At 42.8% G+C, this 7,535-nt stretch overlaps 1 long non-coding RNA gene across 1 annotated transcript; it reads left to right on the top strand.

The window, feature by feature from the left end:
• The first annotated feature begins 3,793 nt into the window (after nucleotides 1-3,793).
• LOC136304142 (uncharacterized) lies at nucleotides 3,794-5,669 on the top strand. The gene is made up of 3 exons (XR_010724398.1): nucleotides 3,794-3,964; nucleotides 4,681-4,771; nucleotides 5,305-5,669. It is a non-coding gene; the product is annotated as an uncharacterized lncRNA (long non-coding RNA).
• The last annotated feature ends 1,866 nt before the right edge of the window (nucleotides 5,670-7,535 follow it).

A 7,535-nucleotide genomic window follows, 5' to 3' on the forward strand; every position in this document is an offset into this window, starting at 1 on the left:
CATATTCTGATAGAGGATTCTACAGGTATTTAACTGCCATGTTTAACTGCCATATTTAACTCTCTTCCACTTGATGGAGGACAAGAACTTTGCCATAATGTTAGGAAGTAGCTGTAAAGTGACTTCTTGATTCTGACAAGTGCTTTGAACAGTTTCTTGGTGGTCATTTTTTCGGTCCCTCAATCTCTGCTCTAAGATGACCAATGTATCTTCAGCCTTTCTCATGCCATGCTACTCTTCTTGTAGTTGCTTCACGTTTTGAACATGGTTATGGGAACTGTGCACACCTACCCTGTGACAGAGGAAGAGACTCTGCAGAGTGTGAAGGCCAGGATTCAGTCAGATACAGGAATTCCAGAACAGGACCAGGAACTAGTGCAGGAAGCAGGACTTGAATTGTTTTCTCAGAAGTTGGTCACTAAACATACAGCTGATGGCAAAGTGAGTCTCGGTATTTCCTTTCTTGAGTTTGAGTGAATCAGAAGTCACTGCACTCGCTTTGGGATCACAGCACTCCCTGCTGTTGTGGCATGCTTTTGTCATGGTAACCTCACAGACCTAACAGCCACTGTAGCGTAGGCAGCCTGTTGCCTTTGGTGCTCTGTGTTTGGTTGAGGAGGACTCTTCTGTTTGTGGTGTTGCCAAGGCTTGCTCTTCCCAAGAAAACCTGGTTGGGTCTTTTGTCTTCTGCAGGTGAATGATACTGCAGCAGCAGACACAGACCTTCTCTTCCTCTTTGATAACAAGAAAATTTCCTGAGGCTCAGGTGGCCTTGCGTCCTCATCCAGAAAGTGTTGGCTGCATCCGTAAGGACTCCTCTGGCATGAAGGGCGGGCCGGGGTCAGTGTTGAGAGGGGTGTCTGTGTTTTGTGGTCTGTATCGTGCACAAAGAGTAGAGGGAGCTTTTGCGTATTGGGACTGAAGAAGCGGTAAAATGGACTGTCATTCATTCAGTTTATCAGAATAACTAAAAAAGGGAGGTGTTTGATTTTGACATGCTAGGGGAGCTGCACAGGGGTTATCCAGCTCTAGGCTTTGCAGGCAGTAACATGCCCCTCAAAGGAGCAGTGTTTTGGTCTGTTTTGTGATAACACAGTATTCCTGCTTCCCGCTAATATGACCATTTCCCTTTCTCCCACCTCCTTTGTTTTCAGTTCAGGATCCAAAGAAGAATCTCCACTTTTTCCAGTTGCGCAAAGTGTGGGGTCAGATCTGGCAGACGATGCGGATGCTGAAAGAGGACTGTAATCGGCTTCAGCAGGGGCAGCGAGCAGCCATGTACGGTGGCCGTTTCTCCACAATACTTATCTCTGTCTTTGTGCGCTGGTGGAAGGGAAGACAGAAATGGGACCCTGTAGGAATGGGGAAGCCCGTGATTGGAGCTGTATGCAATTCATGAAAAGTGGAGAGTTAGCCCTTTGGCACAACTGCATTTGTCCTCACCGCTGTCTCAAGTATCTGTTTTGGATGTAAATGAAAGCCTGGTGGATTTCTACTTTCAGAGGCTAATAGGAACTTCTTGTCCTTGCAGGATGAATCTGTTGCGTTACAATAGTGCCCTCTGGAAGATGAAGAATTCTATGGCCTCCCTTTCTCAGCAGCTGGAAGCAAAGCTGGACTTCTTTAAAACAAGCATCCAAATTGACCTGGAAAAGTATAAAGAGCAGATTGAGTTTGGAATTAGTGAGTATAGCATCTGGAAAACGGGTCTTTTCATGACTCTTATCCTCACAAAAACACCTGCCTCTTTCTCTGTGAACCTGAGAAAGCCAGTCACTCTTCTTTGATTCCTGTAGCTTCTGAGAAGCTGCTGTTTGTCTGGAAAGGGATGGAGCAAGCTGTGGAACTTTGTAGGAGGGTATGTTTCTAAATCTAACTGCTAGTCATAAAGAGGTTTGTTTTTGTTATCTCTCCCCTCCTCCCCCTTTAGCTTCATTGTCCCTGCCTTAAATAGAAGCCCCTTGTATCTGCACTGATGTCAGATTTCACATTGCCTTGGTTTGTGTGGCACAATTTTTGTCCATTATTAGCACTACATGAAGCTCATTCTGTTGTAAGGCTTAGGGGGAAACGGGAGATCTTGGCGAAGCCCCAGAAACCTCTTGGAATTTCCTTGAATTGAAACGACTCATTTGTCTTTGGCCAAGGCTGCTGTTTGCATCTTGTTGGTTTGTTTAGAATTAAGAATGAGAAAGGAAGAACCAGTGTGAGTGTGTGTGGTAGTGTCTCTAGGTATGAGACTGTTGTGTTGCTTATGTTCTACCCTGCTTTCAGGAAGATGATGTGGAGCAGGTAGTGAAGAGGATGATGGCCCTGCAGACAGACATTGTGGACCTGCAGAGAAGCCCGCTAGGTCGTAAACAAGGAGGAACACTGGAGGATTTGTGAGTTGAACTACCTTGAGCTTCAGATGCAGGAGTGTTTCTGGCTAAGCTTACTCACTAGAGGACAGTGAAAGGGCTGTTTCTTCCACCCAAATTGTGGGGGACTGGGAGCACTTTAACACTAAAGATGTTTTTTGACTCATCTGTCATTGTTCTGAAATGGCAGACAGGTATAGAAAAGATTTGAGTTCTCAAACTATTTGTTCCATGTTTTGGTTCTTTGGAAATCCTTTTCTTTCCTGCTTTTTTCTTCTAGAGAAGAACAAGCCAGAGAGCTGTACCGAAGACTCAGAGAGAAGCCAAGAGGTAAAAGATGCTTTAGCTCGAGGTCAGCTTGCTTTGTGTGTAACTTTGGAGGTGTAGTAACGATCATTGAGAAAATTATCTGACTTCTAGGCCTGCCCAGACACTAGCAGCACATGGGCTCTCCTGGATTGCCTTTTTCTCGAGAGGGAAGTCAGGGAGTCAGTTCCACACTAGGCCAGCCTTCCTTTCTTGGTGCTTTGTGAGCTGTTCTCGAAACTCCTCTGGAGCTCTTCTCAAGCAGGCTGTTGCCACAAGCAACAAACAACCTTTCTGGGTAGAAAGGATGAAAGACACGACTGTTCCTTTGATCCAGTCCCAACTCCCCTTTTCAAGTTCTTTAAATTTTGAAGAAGGTGGCTAAAATTCAGTGTAATTCATCCCACTCAAACTCGCATATCCTGAACTTTGGCTGTTTCAGGATTAAAGCAGTAGTGGAAATGAGCCGCTAAGAATCTTCTCATTCTGTCCTATAAACCGACCTTTCTGTGTAATATTGGCTCTCATTCCAGATCAGAGGACAGGCGGTGACAGCCAGGAAATAGTACGACTGCTTCTACAGGCAATCCAGACCTTTGAAAAAGAAGTTTGAGTCATTTATGCTCAGCTCAGGTGAGCTTTGCACATTTTATTCAGAGTTGAGAGAAGGTATTTTCTCTTCCAGCAAGAGAAGGTTTAAAACTCATTGCATATGGCTCTTGAGATCTTGCAGTGTTAACAGAAAATCATTAACTTCAGAACTGTTCTCCTACTGCAGTGGCCCATGTGTGATCTGATTAGTTTTTATTTTTTTAATAGTAAAACTGTAGTTTGCAAACAGAAGGCATTGGAATTGTTCCCCAGAGTGGAGAAAGTGATGAATCTGATGAGTGAAGATGAGGAAACAGTTGTTAGGCTTCAGGAGAAACGACAGAAAGAACTGTGGAACTTGCTGAAAATTGCTTGTGTAAGTAAAATAAGAACTCCCCTTTAACCTGAGAATATGGTTTGTAGCACAGGCTACTGAAACAATAGTAAATTGAGTGTATCCTATGGTTCTTTTCTTTCTTTTGAATCAGTATGAAAGCCAAGTTCCAGGTTGTCTCATATTCCCGGCTGCTGAAAACTAGTGGGAACAATTGCACTCTGAATATTCTGTGTTTTCTTCAGAGTAAAGTGCGTGGTCCTGTTACTGGCAGTCCAGAGAGCGTGAACACATCCCGTCTTGGTAGCTCAGGTCAACTGCTGCTGCAAGTCCCTTCTGGAACATTCAATTTATCAGAATCTGTAAGAAAAAGGTGAGGCAAAGTCTGGAGTTCTTCGGCTGCTAATGCCACCACTACAAAGCTAGGCTTCCTGCTTTGTGCAATAATGGCACACAGGGTTTCTCATATTTTACACTTTGTGTTCAGCTTGCATTGTCAGCAACCTTAGTTTACTTGGTAGTTAAGACTTCCTGGGGCTTTCAGATCTTCCATATGAAAATTGGGTATCATGTATGGCTTCACTTCCCCCAGCCTCAGTAACAAAAGTGGTTTTTTGGTTTTCTTCCTTTAATCTGAGATGGTTGGGCTCACTTGGAAGTACACTGCCAGCAAGAACTGTTGAAGTATTGTCATGTAAGGTCACAGTAGCTGAGCTGTGTCATTGAGACTGCTGCATGTGTAGTTCCGGCTTGCTTAAATGAACTGGGTTACCAGTTGGAATGAAAGACCTTGGTTTTGTTTTTGCCTGTTGCCCCATCCTTAAGTTTATAGGCTTCTCAGCTTTTCCTCTAGCAGCAGTGTTTCCACCTAATAAGAACCCAATTCCATCTTGGAATACATTTCCTTTCCCCCATTTAGTAAATCAGGGGCTGCCACCAACTTTTCAAGTTGCAGTATGAAATACAAGCCTATGACCTGACTAACTTCAGTGTTCTGCAGCGTATCTGCCAGAAGTATTTCTTGATGACAGAGGCAGCATCTCTTTAAACTGCCACAGAAATTAATAGTGTAATAATTGCCCCTTTCAGTGAGGAGCTGCTGCTGGAATCTCGGAAACTTTGTAGCCAACTAGAAAATGTGATGCGTGACACAATGAAGGATCAAGAGCAGAGTTTCTTGGTAATGTATTCACTCTTCTGTAAATGGACTAAGGAAGTGCCTGGCTTCGAAGTTCTGAATGTGCAACTTTGCCACCACTAACACAGCTAAATGAAATCTGCATTTTACTCATGGCCAAGGGGGAGAGTAGGAGATGCACAGAGATAGGAAGCACCGGTTCCCTCATAATCTGCCGCCTGACTTACTCTGCTTGCCAAAACTGGGAGCCACATGCTGGGAACTTGCTGCGCTAAACAGTAAAGGATGGGGCAAAGCACTTGGCTGTTGTACAAAACTACTGCAAAACTGCACACAAATTTGGGATGAGCGGGTGTCAGGGATCCTTAATTTAACAATGCAGAATATTGAAGAGAGAGTAAAATACTGGAGAGTGCAAGTAGGTTGTTTCCTTGACAGCAGTCACATGGCTCATCATGAAATTGACCAACTTGTTCCCAGTAAATTTTTTATAACTCTTAACACACTTTACCTTTATTTTAGAAAAAGCTCAACTGTAGCCTGGTGTTGAATTTCATTTATTCTTTCGGCTCTAGACTGGAGCTGGCTGCAGCTTCAGGTAGAAGAAACAAACAATCCAGAACAAACCCAGATGTAGAATCACTCTGGTTGCCTCTGAAGCCATGCTGCTTTGGGAAGCCAACTGTGAAAAGCTGCTGCCTCTGAGAAGGGAATATCAACTGCCTTCTACTGTCACCAACTGCTTATGTGATACATATGGCTTAGCTTTTAGTATCCACTTCTCAGACACTTTCACAAAGATACACTAGGGAATGCCTGTTCTAACTGCTTGGAGAATGTTCTTAATTGTGCCTTAAGACAGCAGATCTCTGTCCTGATACGTCTTCCCTTGGGCATCGCCTGTGGCTGTTTTGCTGCATTTTGGGCTTTCTAATGAACAATGGACAAGGTATACCCAGTCACTAGTAGATGTCACCTTCCTAATGAACTGTGAACTTAATTGCTTAACTTTGCTGATTTGCACTTTTTTTCTTTAAGTGTAATGGTTGTACTTACCTAATACTTGTTTCCTGTATGGGAACAAAATTATCTAAAACATGTAAACTTTTGGTTTGCTCTTGTTGATGCGCTCAATAACACTATAATGGAAAAAGCTGCTTTCACTGTGCAGGTCTCTAAAACATGAGAGGTGTAAGAATGTTAGCCTAGAAACCAAAGAAGGAAATCTTCAGTGTACAGGTATCGTGTAACAAAGCATTTGCAGATTATCTATTAACCATGCTTAAAGTTGCATGAAAAGATGAAAAAAAGACCAAAAAACCCAGCTGGATGGAACCTTGGTGAGAGTCAACACACACCAACCTTGTGTTCTGACTGTGACCAATTTATTTCCTTCTGTTCTAACCCCAAATTTCCACTACAACACAGAGACCTCCTTTTATAAAAGGCTGTGAAGTATAGGACATGCAAAATGCAATACAATAATGGGGAGAGGTTGGATTTTCTTTTGGTTTTTTGGGAACAGATTTAAAATACAGGAAACTGAAATGTGGCACAAACATCACAACTTCCATGCATGCCTTCAAGTGTCTTCCTTTGTTGTGCTGGCACACTCTGGACTTCAGCATTGGGTTAAAGTCATTCTTGGGCAGAGTAGAAAGTTCACACTTCTTCAAATTTCTGAGTAATATTAAGGCTGAAATGCACCGGGTACACTTTTCCTTCATCTTCCAGAGCACCACCAGTTGTTTTACTTAAAGCTATGTTAGGCTTCCAGCTCAAATCCCAGCCCAATTTTGTGACCTCCAGCACTGAAATTCTTGCCATCAGTCAAGCCTGAGAGGGTCAGCTTTACACCTACAAAAGCAAGTCACGAGAACCATCATGCACTGACATCCCAGTACAGTGCTCTTCCTCAGGTCCTTGACCTCACTAATGTGGCTTAGTTGCCACAGGAACTTGCATCCATAGACATCCTTTCGTTCTCTGAGTCTGCGTAGACTTCTAGCTCCTTTGTTCATCTAGTCTGTTCTTAAGATGACAGTGAATTAAACCATAGTGTAGTACTTAACACCATTTGCTGCTACCAGTGAGAACTGCGTACCAGGTCGAAGGGCGTGAGTGTAACCAATTCCAATGAGGCTGGCATTGTTCACTTTAGCCTATAGGAAAAAAAAAATCACAGTATTTATAAACTGTGTAAGTATTCATACAGAAGTATCCCAGTCCCCTGAGAAGGTGGCCTATGCATTAACACTCTTGAGCTACTTGGAGACCAACCTCTCTTAGAAGCATGTTCCAATCTTTTCCTTTTCTCAGGAGTTTTCAGCTTAAGCAAATGGTGCGAATTCTGCCTTCACAGAATGCCATGCTGTTTTTCACTGCCTCGTCTATTATGTCTTTATATCTTTTAAAGAGCTACTTACTGCAGTCCCTCAGAGCCTGTCTTGTTCACATCACTCAGGAGTGATTTTCTTTTTTCTTCTAATGAGCAAGAAATACATGAATATGCAATCCCCTTTTTGCATTACTAAGTTTTGAGCTCTTAACAACAGTATTTCTCATTTTCAATTTTGGTTCAGTGGTCCTGGAACTAATTGTTGTTTTGAAACATAAATGCTTGCTACTTCAGTTCTTGGTATTAAAACACACACGTCAGCTAACTTTCAGCGGTTAACTTACTGTTAGGAGAAGGCTGTAAACTCAGGTAAACTTCCACCATTGTAATTATAATATGGTTTTACATTATGGATTTAAGAATTAAAAGGACACTTTCATTGTCTTTTAAAAGACATTTTTCAGCACA

Source organism: Chamaea fasciata, unplaced genomic scaffold (assembly GCF_029207755.1).
Source record: "Chamaea fasciata isolate MVZ Bird 193981 ecotype frontalis unplaced genomic scaffold, bChaFas1.0.hap1 SCAF_52, whole genome shotgun sequence".
NCBI classification, from domain to species: Eukaryota; Metazoa; Chordata; class Aves; order Passeriformes; family Sylviidae; genus Chamaea; species Chamaea fasciata.